The sequence below is a fragment of the Sus scrofa genome, chromosome X (genome assembly GCF_000003025.6).
Source record: "Sus scrofa isolate TJ Tabasco breed Duroc chromosome X, Sscrofa11.1, whole genome shotgun sequence".
Taxonomy (NCBI): Eukaryota; Metazoa; Chordata; class Mammalia; order Artiodactyla; family Suidae; genus Sus; species Sus scrofa.
Window position 1 is genome coordinate 114,997,200 of NC_010461.5, and position 20,088 is coordinate 115,017,287.

Here is a 20,088-nt window from a genome sequence, read left to right on the forward strand (position 1 = left end):
AATCGGAGCTGTAGCTGCTGGCCTATGACACGGCCACAGCAACGCCAGATCTGAGCCACGTCTGCGACCTACACCACAGCACATGGCAAGGCCAGATCCTTAACCCACTGATCAGGACCAGGGATGGAACCTGCATCCTCGTGGATGCTAGTCAGATTCGTTTCCACTGAACCACAACAGGAACTCCATTTGTAGACTTATTAATGATGGCCATTCTGACTGGTGTGAGGTGGTACCTCATTGTAGTTTTCATTTGCATTTCTCTAATAACTAAGCTCACAGACATAGACAAAAGACTTGTGGTTGCCAAGGTGGAGGGGAGAGAGAGTGGCACGGATGGGGAGTTTGGGCTTGGTACATGCAAACTATTCCATTTAGAGTGGATAAGCAACAAGGTCCTACTGCATAGCACAGGGAACTATATCCAGTCTCTTGGGAAAGAACAAGATGGAAGATAGTGTGAGAAAAGAATGTGTGTGTGTGTGTGTGTGTGTGTGTGTGTGTGTGTGTGTGTGTGAATGACTGGGTCACTATGCTGGACAGCAGAAATTGGCACAACACTGTACATCAACTAGACTTAATTTTTTTTAAAAAAAGTAGATCGAAACTCACTGTCAACAAGAATGTTCTGTGTGGCTTGGTTGAGGAACATTCGAGAGTTTTGACATCAGGAATTGCTCTGAGTTTCAATGCCCTGGGAAATCGTCTTTCAACCTCCTTTGTCCCTGAGAAATGTCCATCAGAGACTTGCTGCAGTTTTGTGTCTCGTCCTGGAAACTGGTACCCCCTCCAGATGTGATAGTGCTTGCTTGCTCACCAATGGTAACACTCTTTGGATGGAAATAGCCATTTATACTGGTGACATATGATCTTCTAATTTTGGGGGATGATTTTTTAATTTTTTCTTCTACTCTGGGTCCAAGAGTGCTTTGTAAAAATGGTGAAATTGGGTTCTTTCAGACAAGGGTGACATGGAGCATTTTTTTTCCAACTGCAGGAAAGTTGGGAAACAGTGGTTGATCTATTGGGACTTAAACTGGAGTTAGTCTTTTCAGTCGCTATTTTTGGTTTACTTCTTTACACTGCTGGTTTAAATCTGTCTCAGGAGTTCCCACCGTGGCTCAGTGGTTAGCGAACCCAGCTAGCATCCATGAGGACGTGGGTTCGATCCCTGGCCTCGCTTAGTGGATTAAGGATCCGGCGTTGCCTTGAGCAGTGGTGTAGGGTCAAAGACCTGTCTCAGATTCTGAGTTGCGGTGGCAGTGGTGTAGGCTGGCGACTACAGCTCCCTTTGGACCCCTAGCCTGGGAACCTCCATATGCTACGGGTGCAGCCCTAAAAAAAAAAAAAAAATCTGTCTTAAAGGTACAAGTAGCATGGGGTGTAACAACATCTGGAACATGGTAGAAAGTGGGCTAAAAAAGAGAACAAATGATTCTTCATTCTATAGAAATACCGCTTAATGAGTGAGCTGACCAGCATGGCTCTCCGGTATTGTTAGACCTGTGGGGAGCCTTAGAGAAAGTCTAATCCTACCCCCTCACTTTACACCAGAGGCCCTGAGTGGAACTGAGCTAGGTTCTCAAGGGCTAATGAAGGGCAGACCTCAGGGTGTAGGTACTCTTTCCACTACACCAGGAAACCCTGTGTGGCTCAATGGGATTAGCAGCATCTTGGGAGCCCTGGGACGAAGGTTCGATTCCCGGCCCAGCACAGTTAAGGATCTAGCATTGCTGCAGCTGCAGCTTAGGTTGCAATTGCAGCTTGGATCTGATCCCTGGCCGAGGAGCTCCATATGCCTTGGTGCAAAAAAAAAAAAAAAAAAAATCACACATTTGCGATAGAACAGGCCAATGACTCTATCAAGATGTGTGGTTTGAATAATAACAGCCACTGCCTATCATGTACTTTATGTGTGTTATCTCATTTAGTGGGTCACGATATGTAATAAGGAATCTATTGGTTGATGTTTTGACTACTGACAGCTTCTAAGCCTCTCCTGCTTCCCATTGTTCCCCACATCTGGGCAAGCTGATGGGAAAGCTTGGGTGGCCCCACTTTTAGCTCCTGGCAGGAGATGCAAACCACACAAGGCCCCGCCCACCAGTGGGAGCCATCACCTTTGCCCACCCGTAACCACTGTCAAAGCCCCTGTCCAGTCTTCTCTCTTTGCTCCCCTACACCATTTTTGGACCAGCGTGGGAAGCCTGCCCTGCTCTCCCCAGAAAGAAACCCGTTATGTAATGAATAAACTTTTCCCACCCTCTCGGTGTGTATCTGGCAGCATCAGCCTTGACACGGCCACCAGATTTGGGGCGGGAGCCCCCAGCACCACTCTGAGGTATGCACTGTTATAAACAGCATGTTACAGATGCGACAACTGAGGAATAGAGAGGTCAAAGTAATGCACAGGGGCTGTGAAAAAGCTCACGAAATTACGGAAACCACCCTGAAAATCAATATACTGCTAAGATTTTCACTCAGACCTACCTAAGAATGGTCTACGGCTGGCACGTGCTATTGAAATGTAAGCAACGGTTCTAAGGTGAATCTTGGACTTCTAGTTAAAGTTCCTACCCAGAGTCACACAGCTAGGAAGTGATGGAGCTGGGATTGAAAGCCAGGCCTGAACATCTTAAACTAAGATCTGCCTGACAGCAAAGTCTGTGCTCTTTCTACTGTAGCAGGAGAGTAAACCTAGGTTTCATGAAGCTGTGGAAAGGCTATATATAGAAGCATCACATCATGGTGTACACCAGACACTGTGCTGTGTTTTTTTTTTTTTTCTCTTTACAGCCACCCCTGGGTCCTTAACCTGCTGTGCCACAATGGGAACTCCTGTGCTAAGTTTTGTATTGAATCTTTTTACAACTCTGCAAAGTCAATACCATTATTATCTGCATTTTACAGATAAGGGAAGTGGAGGCTCAGAGAGGTTAGGAAACCTGCCCAAGGCCACACAGCTAGAGTCACTGGCTTGGGAAGCTCCTTGGGGTGATACTTTAGAGGTCATAGTCTAATGTTTGTTTGGAATGTAGGCATTTTGGATCCTAGATCTGTAATAATAAAGGTCAAATTTTCCATGGATTGAATGATAAGCTCTTTATGTGCACCGCCCTAGTTAAACTTAAAGCAGCAACTTAACAAAAGCACTGCTTTTAGTTCCCATCATGGCTCAGCGGTTGGTGAACCGGACTAGAATCCCTGAGGACACGGGTTTGATCCCTGGCCTGGCTCAGTGGGTTAAGGATCCAGCATTGCCGTGAGCTGTGGTATAGGTCGAAGATGTGGCTCAGATCTGGCGTTACTGTAGCTTTGGTGTAGGCCGGTGGCTACAGCTCCGATTCGACCCCTAGCCTGGGAACCTCCATATGCCGCGGGTGTGGCCCTAAAAAGAACCCCCTCCCCCAAAAAAGTACTGCTTTTATCCCCGTTTTACAGATGAGTCACGTGAGTCTCAGAGAGGTTAGCAAAACAGGTTCGAGAAAAGCCAGCTCATGTATGGACCTGGGGAGGAGCTGAGCTTTGAAGTCTGGCTTGTAGTTTGAGCCTCGGTTATCTCCTCTGCCCTCTGGAAGGACACAGCATCTAGCCAGGACCGAGCCATATCTTTAGGGTTTTAAACCACCAGCAGCTGCCCTGCCACGGCCCTCCCCCCATCAGCACCTCCTGAGCTGTTGCAGCCTATTCCTCCCCAGCACCTCCTGTCAGATTCCTCGTTCTGGCTGATTTCAGGGCCTGGCATTGCCGTTGCTGCTGCAGCTGCTCAGGCAGCACATGCTGCGAGTCCCTGTTATCTCTGGGGCTGGGACGCTCGTTTTGGTATGTTAAGGATGTATTCGGTAGAAAAGGGAAAGCAGAACCTTTGGCTGCCCGTACATTTCTCCTGGCGCATCTCCTGTCGTTGGTAGCCCTGGAAATGGAAATCCACTTCGCCAGAAAGGAGAGGGCTGGGGGGACGCAGAGACCACAGGGGGGGTGGCCGAGCGCGGTCCTTTGAGACTCCTAGGCTCCTGCGAGGTCGGCCCTTCCACAAAAACCCAACGGTTTCATCCCATTTCTTTAGCCAGGACTAGAATGTGATTCTCACCATCTTACCGTGAAGAAAGTTCATGTTCACGCAAGCTGGAGAAAGCCCTAGGACTCAGGCAGACCCAAAGAGGGAAAGCCGCCTGCAGTCATTATTAACCGTCTGTTTTCCTCACCTGCAGAGAAGCCGAGCTTCCAGAGGGCAGCAGGGCGCCCGAAGGTACCCCGTGGAAGTAGAAAGAGCCCTGGAGCTGGGGTGAGCAGGTCTGGCTAAGCGCTGCCACCTCAGCAGCATGACCTTGGGCAAACCTCTGCCTTCTCGGGCCCTTCACGTCCTTCCTCATTTGAACTTCGGTGATGGATGCTCTTTTCTCTTTTAAACACTTCGCACAGCTCGAGCATTGTTTGATTTCACTGGAGAAAATGACAGTCCTTGATCCAGGGCCTCATGCTATGTGCCTGGCCCTGTGCAGATTCCCCGAATCGAGCTCCGTTCCCAGAGCTTGGGGCACAGAAAGGCAGGGAGAGTCAGGGCAGGCGTCCCAGAGGAGGTGGCTCTGCACTGCGCCGTGAGGGACGAGGGGTGAAAACCACTGGCAGCAAGAGGAGCACGCACTGTTCTGGATCACCTGAAAGTGCCAAAGGGACAAAAGGAACCTGGCTCATTTCCGGGCACCTGGGAGCCCCAGGAAGTCTGGTGTTGCTGTCGGGAGGTGCGTGAAGGTGGGAAGTGAGACTACAGAGCTAAGAAGCCAAGGACAGATGGTAGAGGGCCTTGCACGGCATGCCAAGGAGCTTGGGCTTTGTCCTGTAGGCAGCACAGGTTGCCGACAGAGGTTCTTTAGAAGTGAGATTGCTCTCTTTTTTCCCTCTTTTTTTAAAAAATTAAAATACGGTTCATTTGCAATGTTGTGCCAGTTTTAGAAATGGGATCGCATAATCCGACGGTTCCTTGGGACCCCCACCCACATCTCGGATGACCCGGAGGCCTGGAGACCAGTTAGGATGCTAGAGCACAAGCGACGGTCCGGACAAAGGACAAGGGCCCTCTGGTGGATGAGGATCTCCACTTCCTGCTACTCACGCCCTGTGTCACCCCTTCCCCTGGAAGCCAGCTGCCATGTCGTGAACTGTCGCGTGGAGAGGCCCAGATGGCAAAGAACTGATGTCTCTGGTCAAAAGCCAGCTGAGGACCAGAGGCCTGTTTGCGGCCACTGGAGCGAGCTGGGAAGTGGATCTTCTGAGGCAGGCCGGCAACAACCATATCAGTGACCCCAGAAGCAGATCCTAGCCCAGTGGCTCCTTGAGACACCTGTACTCCCAACAACACCTTGACTCCAGCCAGCTGAGCCCAGCCTGGATTCTTAGTGACGGAAACGGTGAATGATTGGTGTTTGTTGTTTTATATGCTGCTAACATTTAGGGTGATTCCTTATATAGCCATGGATAAGGAACAACAAGCCCCATCTAAGGCAATGAGAATGAAGAACAGATTGATTCCAGAAATGTTAGGAAGCTGGCGGAGGGGTGGGGAGCTTAGAAATCTCTAGGCAGACATGGGGGCTGTTGAATTGAGATGGCCAATAGAATAGAAGGTGTTGGTTTGGGGAGGAAAATGATGAGGTAGTTTGTTCCATTCAGTGTTTGAGGGACCGGGGGACAACACACCAGTAAGTATGCTCCAGAGGCAGTCGGATCCAGAGGCCCACCTGCCCAGGAGGCCCAGTCTGAGGCCCAGGAAAATGACTGACCTTTTGGGAATATCAATGGAGGGTCAGCTCAGAAAGTGCAGAGACCACGTCTAGAACTCTGGAGATGTTCAGTAGTTAAGAGACTGTTCTTTATCATCAAACAAGTACTGGTCTGTGTGTGTGTGTATGATCTATCTTCTCCCAAGCCCATTCTAAAATACTTTGCTTTCTGGAAATCCCGTTGTGGCTCAGCGGAAAAGAATCTGACTAGCATCCATGAGGATGCAGGTTCGATCCCTGGCCTCGCTCAGTGGGTTAAGGATCTGGCGTTGCCATGACCTGAGGTATAGGTTGCAGACGCAGCGTGGATCCCTCGTTGCTGTGGCTGCAGCGTAGGCCAGCGGCTACAGCTCTGATTCGACCCCTAGCCTGGAAACTTCCACATGCCACAGGTGTGGCCCTAAAGAGCAAAAAAGAAACAACCCCTCCCCCCGCAAAAAAAGCTTCGCTTTGCAGCCATATTTGCATCCCAGTTTTACCTCACTAAAGACTCCAAACATGAGTGAATCCCCTTTCAGGTCTAACTGAGCCCTCTCCCAATGCCAAGTTCCAGGTGGGAGACTGCTAAGCAAATCTGCTGTTGCTTTGCACTGCTTGTAATTATCGGCAACATCTCTGGAGTTTATATGTTGTTTACACACTCAGTCTAATTTATACTTTGCAAAGAAATCATGTAAAGTAACATAGCAGGAGAGCTTTTTACAGTAAGAAATGCAGTACATGGAAAGTTGAGAAGATGTCAAGTTGACCGGGAGATCTTTTTCAGGGCTTGGCGGTGGTGAGAGTGTTTCTAGCTAACCTGCAGAATGTAAACAGAGCCTGCAGACAGACTGAAAGACAGCTCTATCAGCTCTGCTGGAGGTGTTGACACTACTATCCTACCCAGGGTGTGAGTACAGAAGCTTGTTACCATTCCAGTGTTGCTGAACTGCTTAGGGCTTTTGACATTACAGATATCCTGATTCTTGCACATAGAGACTAGTAGAAGAATCTTAAAGTTAGAAGGCACCTTAGAGGTCTTTTTAGAATAGAGGGCATACAGAAAAGGAGACCAAAGATAAAATGAAAAGACAACCTATGGACTGGGAGAAAATATGACCAACAAGGGATTAATCTTCAAAGTATACAAACAGCTCACACAAAAAACAAACAACCCAATCAAAAAAATGGACAGAAGACCTAAATAGACGTTTCTCTAAAGAAGACATACGGATGGCCAACAGGTACATGAAAAGATGCTCAACATTGCTAATTATTAGAGAAATGCAAACCAAAACTATAATGAGCTATCACCTCACACCAATCAGAATGGCCATCCTTAAAAACTCTACACATAATAAATGCTAGAGAGGGTGTGGTGAAAAGGGAACCCTCCTACACTGTTGGTGGGAATGTAAGCTGATGCAGCCACTATGGAAAACAGCGTGGACTCCTAAAAATAGGGGGTTCCCATCATGGCTCAGCGGAAATGAATCTGACGAGTATCCACGAGGACACAGATTGAATCCCTAGCCTTGCTCAGTGGGTTAAGGATCCAGCGTTGCCTTGAGCTGTAGTGTAGGTCACAGACGTGGCTCAGATCCCACATTGCTGTGTCTGTGAAGTAGACTGCCAGGTAGAGCTTCAATTCAACCCCTAGCCTGGGAACTTCTATATGCTGCAGGTGAGGCCCTAAAAAGACAACAACAACAACAAAACTAAAAATAAAATTACCATTTGACCCAACAATCCCACTCTTCGGCATATGTCTAGAGAAAACTCTAATTTGAAAAGATACATGCAAGCCAATGTTCATTGCAACACTATTTACAATAGCCAAAACATGGATGCTACCTAAGTGTCCATCAAAAGATGAATGAATAAAGAAGATATGATACACATATACAATGGAATATTACAGCCATACAACAGAATGAAATAATGCCATTTGCAGCAACATGGATGAACCTAGAGATTATCATGCTAAGTGAAGTAAATCAGACAAACATATAATATATCACTTATATGTGTAATCTTAAAAAAATGATACAAATGAACTTATTTATAAAACAGAAATAGACTCATGGACTTCCAAAACACACTTATGCTTACAAAAAGGAAAATGTGGGGGGGAAGGGATGGATTGGGAGTTTGGAATTGGCATAAACACTCTATTGTATACGGAATAGATGGTCAATGGGGACCTGCTAGCACAGAGAACTCTATCCAATATTCTGTAATAACCTATATGGGAAAAGAATCTGAAAAAAATGGGTATGTGTATATGTATAACTGAATCACATTGTTATACAGCAAAAATTATCACAGCCTTGTAATTCAGCTATAATTTAATAAAACGTTTTTGGAATTTTTTTAAAAGAACGGAATAATGCCATTTGCTGCAACATGGATGGACCTAGAGACTGTCATATTAAGCGAAGTCAGAAAAAGACAAATATCATATGATATCACTTACGTGGAATCCAAAAAAATGGATATAAATGAACTTATTTGCAAAACAGAAATAGAGTCAGAGACATAGAAAACAAACTTATGGTTACCAGAGGGGATAGCAGGGGAAAGGGGAGACAAGTAAGAGTTGGGAATAAACCAAAACCAGACAAAGATACTACCAAAAAAGAAAATTATAGGCCAATATCTTTGATGAATATAGATGCAAATATTCTCAACAAAATTTTAGCCAACTGAATCCAACAACATATAAAAAAGATCATACACCATGACCAAGTGGGATTCGTTACCACTGCACCACAACGGGAACTCCTTGAAGTCCTTTTTTAACACCTTCATGTTTGTCCTTTTACTGTTCCTTGTGTTTAATAGTCACTTTTGCAATAGTGATTCCCTTTTAGATTTGTATACGGGCTTATTTAAGTGATTGCGATTTCCTCCATCCTGTTTCTTCTTACTTCTTTTTTATTTAGAGAAATCCTTTCAGTATTTCTTTTAGAATGGGTTTTGTATTGCTGTACTCTTTTAGTTTTTCTTTGTTGGAGAAATTCTTTATTTCTCCTTCTATTTTAAATGATATTCTTGCTGGATAGAGTATTCTAGGCTGCAAAGTTTTCCCTTTTAGAATTTCGAATATATCTTGCCACTCTTTTCTGGCCTGTAGAGAAATCAGCTGATAGCTTTATGGGGGTTCCCTTATAATTAATGCATTATTTTTCTCTCACTGCCTTTAGAATCCTCTCTTTATCTCTTACTTTTGCCATTTCTATTATAGTATGCCTTGGGGTAGGCCTATTTGTGTTCAACTTGTTTGGGGCCCTCTGTGCTTCCTGTATCTTGATAGCTGTTTCATTTAGATTTGGAAAGTTTTCAGACATAATTTCTTCAAATATATTTTCAATCACCTTTTCTTTTTCTTTTCTTTCTGGAATCCCTGTTATGAGTAGTTTGGCCCACTTCATATTATCCCATAGATCTTTTATATTGCTTTCATGTTTTTTCATTTGGTGTTCTCTCTGCTGTCCTGATTGGATGATTTCCATTATTCTATCTTCCAAGTCACTAATTCGTTCCTCTGCATTATTCATTCTGCTCCTTAGTGTCTTTAACTCAATTTGCATCTCTGCAAATGAATTTTCTAATTTTTCTTGGCTCCTCCTTATATTTTCTAGTTCTTTTCTAAAGTAATCTGCTTGCTATTTATATCCACCCTTAAGTCCTTCATATTCACCCTTTAGTCCTTCCGTATTTTCACTATCTCCTTTTTGAACTCAGTGTCTATCAGACTGTAGTTTTCTGTTTCATTGTTTGAATTCTCCTGTTCTTTTCACTGGGAATGGTTCCCAAGCTTCTTCTTTTCACTTATATATTTCTTATTCTGTGAGTTTAGGGGAACCAACTACTGTAGTCTCGGAGGTCTATTTCTTTTTTTTTTATTTTTTTTATTTTTTTAATCTTCTTATTTTATTACCATACAGTTGATTTACAATGTTGTGCCAATTTCTGCTGTACAGCAAAGTGACCCTGTCACACATATACATACATTCTTTATTTTATCTTCCATCCTGTTCTGTGGCAAGAGACTGGACACAGCTCCAGTGCCGGACAGCAGGACGGAGGTCTATTTCTATGCAAGAGTGCCCCTTTGTATTTTGTGGAGGGTTACTATTTATTTTTGGTGTGAGAGTTTGGATATTTGCTGTCTCTTTCTTCAGTGTGAGCAGACTGTTTTCCCCTCGATAGGGTGCTGGGTGTGCTTCCAGGGAGAAGGAGGCAATGGGCAGGGCTAGTAGTCAGTGCCTGCTTGCTGGGCTCTTGGCAGTAGCAAGGACCTGCAGGAAGGTGGCACAGGCTACTCCTAGTTGTAGAGCCCTGGGAAGTGGTAATGAGCCTCAGGCAGATTTAGGCAGTGCCTGGAGCACTTGGCAGTGACAGCGGCAGGGTGTGTGAATACCTAGGGGAGTGAGAGCAACAATGGGTGGTGTTTGGTCGCAGTGCCATCCTCTGTGGTGCCTCTGAGGTGATTGGGGCTGCAAGTGGTGCCTGTTCACAGACCCCTAGTGATGGCAGTCCACGCCCACCTCTGGAGTCAGATAACTGCAGTAGTTTGCCCCCACCACCTATAGACCACACAAGAAGCACCCCGTCCTGCTTAGCCCACACAGGAGGTGTTGCACAGGCTGGTCCTAGTGGCAGGGTCCTGGGAAGTGACAGTGTTCAGGCATGTGTGGGCACTGCCCAGAGCATTTAGCAGTGGCAGCAGCAGGGCAGGTGTGTTCCCAGGGGAGTAAGAGCAACATCAGGTGGTGCTCAGTTGAAGTGCTCTCTTTTTCGCTGATCTCTGAGGTGACTGGGCCACAGGTGGAGCCTGTTCACAGACCCCTGGTGGTGGCGGGCCATGCCCATCTCTCGTTTCTGAGATGACCGCTGTGGTTTGTCCCTGCTGCCTCTTGATCACGCAAAAGACACCACACTTAGCCCCCCACTGCCCTTAGCCCACACGATAGGTGTCCAGCCACCTCTAGCCTGCGCAAGAGGCACCTGGTCTCCTGTAGCCCAAGCAAGTGGCCTCTCGCCACCTGTAGCCTGCACCAGAGGTGCCCCGTCCTTTGAGAGTCCCCCATGCTCAGGGAGATTCCTATGGCGGTCTGCCCCTCCTCTTCCCCCCCTCCCCAACAACAGCACCTTGCTTCTCCTATGGGCCCAGACTTCCTCTCAGGTTCCCTTGGCTGTGGCGTTCGGCTCCCCAGCCAGTGGCGCACCAATCCCTAGCCTCTTAGGCTGTCTCCACACAGCCAACCCTAGTCCTCTCCCCAGAACTGATCTCCGGAGCCTGAGTCTCAGCACCCAGCCCCCACCTGTCTCAGGCTGTGGTGTCCCAGCCGGTGGTTCAGATGATCTGTGCGGCTCTCACTCTGCTTTGCTGTTCTCAGTCCAGCTGCTGCGCTTTTCTCGGCGACTTCGAGGTCCCTCCGTCTCGGTGGATCTACCTGTTGGTTAGGTGGCTTCCCAGGATTTCCTTTTCTCTTTCACAGTTCCCTTTCAGGAGCACTAGTCCCATCCTGATTCCTTTTCTCTCTCTCTCTCTTTTTTTCCTTTTGTTCTACCCAGTTACGTGAAGAGTTTCTTGCCCTTTCTGGAGGTTTAAGTTCTTCTGCCAGCATTCAGTAAATGTTCTGTGTGAATCATTCTACATGTAGATATGCTTTTTTGATGTGTTTGTGGGCGAAGGTGAGCATGACACCTTACTCCTCCACCATCTTGATCCTTCTCCCTCAATGTCTTGTCATAACCTATAATGGAAAAGAATCTGAAAAATAGTATATATACATACATATACAACTGAATCACTCTGCTATACATCTGAAGCTAACACAACATTATAAATTAACTATAATTCAATGGAAAACTATTAAAAGAATAGCGTGCACAGGCTAAATCTGAATGTTTCAAACTGTGTACTTGCAAATAATCCATGATATTTCAATTGAGCAATTAATAAAGCAACAAATGGAGAGAATTCTTTTCAAGTGAGCAATATCAGTAGATGAATTGGCTTTTATGACCATACAAAACCACATTAAATTTGATGGAGCAGTGGTTCACTTGAACAAAAGTGATACAAATGATTGTGGTTGTGTACAGAATCATATAGCACCAAACTAAAGTCACATGTAAAACTTCATCCTCTTCTCTTTAAAAGGTTAAGAACTTAGACTCCCTTTCCTGTGCTCTCTCTTGTTTATGCCACCTCCCTCTCTAGGCACCCCCACCCAAGGTGCAATAGAGATCTCTGTCTCTGGATGCTAACACTTCTCAGCCTCACGGCCACTGCACCAATTCAGATCTTTCTCTCTTGCCTGAAGCAAAATGAAACATGGTCTTGGCTAATCTCCCTACCTCCAGTCTCTTCTGTCTCCAGTGTGTCCTCCACGCTGCCGTCAGCTTGATCTTTATAGAGCACTGCCCAAAATCCTTTCTTGGTTCCCACCGAGTACAGGATCATAGACCTTCGTGTGGCATTCACGGCTCACAAGTAGGACTTTTTCTACGTCTTCAGCCTCGATTCCCACAACATCTCTCCATCCCCTTTCTCTGCAGCCTTGCTATTTACTTACGTACTTAATCATTTTCTTTTTTTGGCCACACCTGTGGTATATGGAGTTCTTGGGGCCAGGGATCAGATCTGAGTCACAGCTGCAACCTACGCTGCAGCTGTGGCAATGCCGGATCCTTTAACCCAGTGTGTCGGGTGGGTGTTCTGGTGATGGAGAGATGCCGCCGATCCGCTTGAGCCGCAGTGCGAACTCTAGCCTTGCTATTTAACCACGTGAAGTTCCCTGACTCCAGGGCCTATGACTGTCTTTTTCATGCTGTTCTATCAGTCTCAAATGTCCACCACTCCTTCTCTTCCTATAAAAGTCCTGCACACCGAAGAAGGTGCAGCTTAAATGATTTCTTCTCCAAGAAGCCCCTTCTTCGGCCCTTTCGCAGACCCTGGCTCTGTGGTAGAATGGCTCCCTTCATTCTGTGACAAGACATGGTCCCCTGTTGACTTTGTCTCTCCAACCCTGTATTGTGAGTCCTGTGACTTCCTGTTGCCCCCAGATCCTTGCACATTTCCTGACATATAGAATACCTTAAACATATTTATGGAATAAATAAATTGTTGGCTTTGGCAAAGGTTTTCGAACACATTTCAAAAGTCCCAGATTGTTTCATATTTAAATTAAAAATTCAGGAAATGTTTTGAATAATGTCTATTAAGTGTCATACATGGGTTTTGTTTTTTGGTTTTTTTCCTCATCAGGGATTTCCAAAATTCACATATATAAGGATATTGATAAAATCTAAGAGTAAAACATACATGGTTTTGTAAACTTCTGCTAAATTTCATTGACATTTCCATAGAAACTAACATATTTTAAAAATAAACAAGCTCTTAATTACTTTCTAAAAACAAGAGCCTTTTTGTCTCAATGGAGATTTCCTTTAACACACAAAACACTCACTTGTAAAATGAGTTTTGAGCAGAGTTGCTACCCCAAGAACTCAGCTGGAGATTTAATCTAGGTTTTTAGTAACTGAAAAGATTATTTTGTCTTTCTTTTGGTAATGATTTGCTTTTGTCTATCTACCCTCCAACTGAGAAGAGGTTCATGATCAAGGTGGCTAGAAACATAGTCGACCTTATTAAAGGCAGCTTGGGAGATAGTTGTAAAAGTCAATGAACAGAGAGGCAGGATACCTGAGTTCTGGTTCATTGATTCTGGCATTAACAAGCAAGTGACCTTGGCCTGTTCTAGTTGCTCCTGGCTGCAGTTTCCCTCAGTGTAAAATGAGGGTCCCTGATTGAATGATTTCTGAGAACTCTTCCTGTTCCAACCGCTAGGTTTGGAGAATGCATTTGGTTTTGAGGTGGCATCTGGTGTGTACAGCAGCCCTTAGGACTGGACACATTGCCTGCCAATCCATCTTTCTTCTCCTACCATCATGCATCAGGATGTGGTTTTTTTTAAAATAGCTGCTTTATTGAGATATAGTTCAATACCATAAAATTCATCCATGTGAAATACACAATTTCATGATTTTTAGTACATTTAAAAGAGTCTCGTGGGAGTTCCTCTGTGGTCTAGTGGTTAGTACTTGGCGCTTTCACTGCTGGCTGTGGCCTGGGTTTGATCCCTGGTCCAGGAACTGAGATCCCACATCAAGACGCTGCATGCTGCAGCAAAAAAAAAAAAAAAAAAAAAAAAAAGAGTTGTGAGACCGCCATCCATCGTCACAATCACAATCAATTTTAGAACTTTTTCATCACCCCAAACGAAACCCTGTACCCATTAATAGGCACCCCATTTTCTCTCAATCCTGCCAGCCCTAGGCAACCACTGATCTACTTTCTGTCTCTGTGGATGAGCCTATTCTAGACAATCCCATAAATGGAGTCATATAATATGTAGTCTTTTATGACTGGCTTTTTTCACTTAGCATAACATTTTCAAGGTTCATCCATGTTGTAGTATGTCTCAGTACTTCCTTTCTTTTTTAAAAATACACTTTACTTTTTAGAACAATTTTAGATTTCTGAAAAATTGAGAATAAAGTACAGAGAGTTCCTATATACTGCCATAACCCGTTTCCTCTTTTATTAACCTCTTACAGGGTACATGTGTTACATTAATGTACCAATATTTATACATTATCACTAAATAAATGTATGCTTTCTGATTTCCTCAGTTTTTTTTTTTAACTGCTCCAGGATCCCATCCAGGATACCACATTACTTTTCCATAACATTGAATCATCAGGCCTCCTTAGGCTCCTCTTGGCTGTGACAGTTTCTCAGACTTTCCTTGTTTTTAAATGACTTTGACAGTTTTGAGGATTGCTGGTCAGATATTTTGTAGTGTATCCTCAATGAGAATTTGTCAGATGTTTCTCTCATGATTAGATGAATTATGGGTTTGAGGGAGGAAGACCACAGAGGAAAACCGCTGTTTTTATCACATCAAGGTACCTAGATCAATATGACTTATCACTGCTGATGACTTTCATCTTCTGGCCGAGGTTAGACTTCTCCGCTGCAGAATTGCTCTTTCCCTACTATTCTCTTTGGAAGGTAGTCCATCTGAGTAGCCCACACTTATGGGGTGGAGAGTTATGCTCCACCTCCCTGAAGCCAGAGTATTTACATAAATTATTTAGACCTGTGTACAGAAAGTCTCTTTTATGTGTTCTTTTTTACGTGTCCTCTCATTTATGTGTTTACTTAATTATTCATTTATATCAGTATGGATGCATGCTTTTTTTTTTTTTTTTTTTTAAGGGCTGAACCGGAAGCATATGGAAGTTCCCAGGCTAGGGGTCAAATCAGAGCCACAGCTGCCGGCCTACCCGACAGCCTCAGCAACGTGGGGTCCGAGCCATGTCTGTGACCTACACCACAGCTCATGGCAACACGGGATCCTTAACCCACTGAGCAAGGCCGGGGATTAAACCCACACCCTCATGGATACCAGTCGGGTTCGTTACTGCTGAGCCACAACTTTGGGTTATAGTCTAATACTACTTTATGCATTTTGTTGCTCAAATTGTTCCAGATTTGCTTAATAGGAGCTCTTTTACGTGGCTCCTGTGTCCCTCTGACACACTCCCATTATTGTGGCCCTTCCTTCCTTCCTTTCTTCCTTCCATCCTTCCTTCTTTCTTACCTTTCCTTACTTTTTGGCTCTGCAGGATGTTCCAGACTCATTTTATATATTTCTGGCCCCAGTCCTAGGAGCAGCCATTTTCCCAAAGATCCCTGGTTCCTTTTGTTGGAGAATGATATTGGAAACGAAAGGTCTGGATTCTAGATGTGTTTGTTGCTATTGGGATGTCACTGTTTCTAGGCCTTCGCATCAGTTGACAGAGCTTAGTGGTACATGTGTGTATACCAACCTTGTCTATATATCCAAGTCCGCAATTTCTCTTTATCGCAGAATAATACTCCACTGTATACGTACACCACATGGCATTCACCCATTAATCAGTTAATAGACAATTGGGTTGTTTCCACTTTGGGGCTATTATGAATAATGCTGCTCTGAATATCAGTGCACACTTTTTTGAGTGGATATATGTTTCAGTTATCTCTAGGAGTAGAATTGCTGGGTCATATGGTAACTCGATGTTTAACCTTGCGAATAATTGTCAGACTGTTTTCCCAAGTGGCTTTGCCACTTTACATTCCCACTAGCCCAATATAAGGATTCAAATTTTGCCACATCCTCAGCAACACTTGTCACTGCCTTTTTTTTTTTTTTTTCTTTTTTTTTGTCTTTTTAGGGCCTCACCTGCAGCATATGGAAGTTCCCAGGCTAGGGGTCGAATCGGAGCTATAGCTGGCGGCCTACACCACAGCCAGAGCAACGCGGGATCCAAGCCACATCTGCAACCTATACCACAGCCTCACGGCAACGCCGGATCGTTAACCCACTGAGCAAGGCCAGGGATCGAACCTGCGTCCTCATGGATGTTAGTCAGATTCGTTTCCACTGAGCCATGACAGGAACTCCCCTTTGCTCATTTTTAATTGAGTAATTTTTTTATTATTGAGTGAGTTTTAATTCTTTATTTAGTCATGATGCAAGCCCCTTAGATACATGATTCGTACATATCTTTCCTATTCTGTAAATTATTTCTTCACTTTGTTGATGGTGCCCCTTGAAGCAAAAGAAAAAAAGCTTAATTTTGATGAAGTATACTTTATTTTTTCTTTTGTGTTTAGGTTTTGGTGTCTGTCATATGATCTGTTCATTTTGAATGGTGATGTTTTAGTTTGCCTTCTTTCTATAGAAGAACTGGCCCCAGAAATGAGTAATTTCATTTGTGATGGTAGGAGATATAGACACTGACCAGAGAGCATTATCTCTCCCTTGAAGAGTCAATGGAGGCTCCTAAGACAGGTGATAATCATCCCTAACACATACCGCACAATGGCTGTGGGCCAGACACTGTGCTCAGCTCTCAAAACATCTTTTTTTTTTTTTTTGAATCCTCAAAAGAAACCAGAGACATTGTTGTTGTTCCCACTTGAGGCTCAGTGTACATGACGTCTTCAAGAGCCTACAGCTGGTAAGGGATGGAGCCAAGGTGACAGATTCAGTCTTCATGTTCACAAGCTTGCACTCATCCTGTTAGCAGGAAAGAAATTATGTCCCCTTTTTGCCCCTTTCATGGCCACCCCTTCAGGCTACGGAGTTCCCAGGCCAGGGATCAGATCCAAGCTGCACTTGCAACCTATGTCATAGCTACGGTAATGCCAGATCTTTAACGCACTGGGCCAGGCTGGGGATTGAACCTGCGTCCCAGTGCTCCAGAGATGCTGCTAATCTTGTTGCACCACAGCGGGAACTCCCAAGAAATTCTGTACTTTTGCTAGTAGATTTTTTGGGGGTCAGGAAATCTGTGCTTGATGTGAAGGTTCGGGGAAGTTCCACAGATGCAAAATAATTGTGCACCTTGCACCATAATCTTTGTGTGAGAAAATGACTGGACTTCAAAACGTGGAGTTCCCTGGTGGCCTAGCGGTTAAGGATCCATCATTGTCACTGCAGCAGCTTGGGTCACTGCTATGGCTTGGGTTCAATCCCTGACCCGGAAACTTCTGCAAGCTGCAGGCGTGGCCCCTAAAAATGTATTCAGATATGAAATCCTCAACAACAACGATCTGTTTATTCGACAAACATTTCTCAAGCGGGGGCCTGGTTGGGGTTGAAGGAGGGAGGAGTAGAAGTACATGGAATTGATCAGGCAAAGCTTTGGAGGAGGGGGGACATTTTTTTTCCAAGAGCAATCAATAGGAGGCCACCAGATTATGAGGAAGGGAAGTGACAGTGGTAGGATTTATGTTTGAAAAGTGGAGGGAGTGCTCTATGGACAGTGGGCTGATGAGGAGCAGAGTGGATGCAGGGAGAATAGGTCGCAGGCCAGGACCGTGGTCCAGCAAGCCGACGGCGGATGAAGATGGCGGGGATGGGGAGAAGGGACACAGCACCTTGTGTTCCACTCAGCTGCATGGATGCTGGTTGGGTGCGCATCTGGCCCCTCCTCTGCCTGGCCCAGGACCCAACCCCCGGGGCTGGCTCTCCACACCCCCCCCCCTCAAGAGGGCAGGAAGAGGTGCCCAGGCCCCTGGGTTTACGTGCCTTCTGGTTCCTCAGTGGCCCCTGCTTCCCGCTGCCCAAGCTGTTCAGCTTGGCTCCCAAGGAGGTCTTTTTCTCCAGTGAGTGGCTCTGAAGAATGACGGAGCCGTCACTAATCTGCTCCTGCTCCCGCTTTCTGAGGAGGGTGCTTGGCAGGGGGTTACTCTGGTGTGTTGGCTGCAGCCCCCAGCCCGGAGAACTAGGGAATTAGTGCTCCTGGGGCTCCCCGCCCCCTCCTCACCCCAAAACAATCGAGGGGAAGGCCTGAACTTTTCTTCTTTCATAAGGAGACACATGTCTGTATTTGTGATTGGGACCGAATGTATTTTAAAACTGCCTTTTCTGGTGATACCAGGAGTACAATCCTATCAGAAAATTGCACAGTACGAAGAAATAGAAGGAAGACTAACCCGTATTCAAAATACTACCCTGCATTTCTGTGTATTTTCCCAGTCATGTATACTTCTTTTTAAATAGGTCGTACATACCGAACATACTTTTTGTACATCTCACTCTTTTCAGTTTGTGTTGTAAGCGTTTCCCTTAACGCTTAAGCGTGTCGAGAAATCTCTGCACACACCATTTTTACTATCTGCAAAGTGGTCTTTTTTGGGACAACGTATTTTTCATGAGCTTTTCCTAGCTGTCCAACAGTTGGGTTGTGTGTGACTTTTACTGCGGCAAGGACGTCTGTGATGAACGTCTCTGTGCATAAATCTTTACCTGCATTTTGGATGCCCTCTCCGCCTGTAGATTCCTAGGAGGGAGCTCAGTGAGAGGAGTGGTATAGACGAACCGAGGAAAGACAATCTCTCTGTAGGCTAGAGAATTCCCACCAAAAGGTAACTATGCGGCTGTCAGGGGACGCTGAAAGACCGGCCCTTTCTCGCTCTGGAGGGACCCCGTGCTTCCCACCCACATCACTTCACCATTCGCCAGGCGGTGGCCACTAGGTGTCTGTGTCAGGAATTACCTCTTTTCTCCAGAGAGCCGGCTGGATGAAGGGCCTGAGAGGCAGCTGGGGCCAGGCTTTCATCGGCTTCTCTCCATCTTGGGGCAGGGCCGAGAGCCCTCCGGGGCTGGGAGTCTGGTTGCGCTGCGCAGCCAGAGAACCAGCCCAGCACCCGTGAGCGCTGTCATTTCCCCTTTAGGGGCCAGTTTCCTCCTATGGAAAAACTAGCGGGGGGAGGCAGGAGTTGGGGACGGACCAGATTTTGTTTTGTTACTGTGGCCGTTTTAAGCAGCAGAGCCCTTATTTCAAATTAAATTTTACCAGAACCCTAATCTGTAAGACAGATTAAGGGGCGACTGTCCCGCAAGAAGTGGGGGCGGGAGGAGGGGCTGCTCTAGTCTGAAAACTCTAGGCCAGTACAGTTCTCTCCCCTGTTGCTGAAGTTAACAAACGATTATCTTTCATCTGTATTTAAAGCCTCCAAATGTGCTGATTGATGAAATCCTTTCTCTTAAAGGCAATTTGGAAATCAGACAAAGTCGAGCACAAAGCCGTGGATACTGAGAGAGGGAGTGAGCAGTGTGTGAGACCGGCGGCAAGGGTGACCCTGGCACTTCTAAGAAGGCAGCAGCACAATGGACTCTTCGAAAGAAGCAGTGTCAGTTTATTCCCGCGTTGGCACCGCCCCCTCAGTGGGGCGGAATGGCTTGTTTTCACCCTCCCTTTCCTGGAGTCTTTCAGACCAAACTTGTGTCCACAATCGCTGGCAATCTGAACCCTGAGTAACCTACGGACAGGTATTTTGTGGAGGCCCAAACACTGTGAAAGATATGAATAGGGGGGTGGATGTGACAAGAGTTTCCTCCCGCCCCTGGGACCTGGAGCTCGGGGTGGGGGTGGGAGCAAGGAGGCTCGCCGACCCGGCAGCCGGTGGCTTGGCTCCAATCACTGCAGACCCGAGCTGCTCGGAGGGGCCCGAGGTCCGCGGCCCTGGGACGGGGAGAGGGGGCAGTGGCACCGAGGCCTCGCCTACGCCGGGACGCAGCAGGCCCGTGCATCCCCGCCGCGAGCCCTCGCACCCGCAGGGGTACGGTCGAGCGTGGGGTGCGGCGGGGCGGGGGAGGGGTGGCGCTGCCTTCCCCTGGGAGACCCGACCTTTCTCCGAGAGGCGTGGTGAGCTTAGCCTCCAGGATCCGCAGTGATGTGTAAAAAGCGGGCA

General features: G+C 46.1%; 1 protein-coding gene across 1 annotated transcript in view; it reads left to right on the forward strand.

Annotated features, from left to right (window-relative positions):
- The window catches only part of LOC110257749 (protein transport protein SEC31-like), a 450,026-nt gene that overhangs the window by 421,220 nt on the left and 8,718 nt on the right, over window positions 1-20,088 (forward strand). Inside the window, exon 3 of the mRNA XM_021080205.1 lies at window positions 19,387-19,666. The gene's annotated coding sequence lies outside the window, so the exon portion shown is untranslated. The remainder of the gene's footprint in view (window positions 1-19,386; window positions 19,667-20,088) is intronic.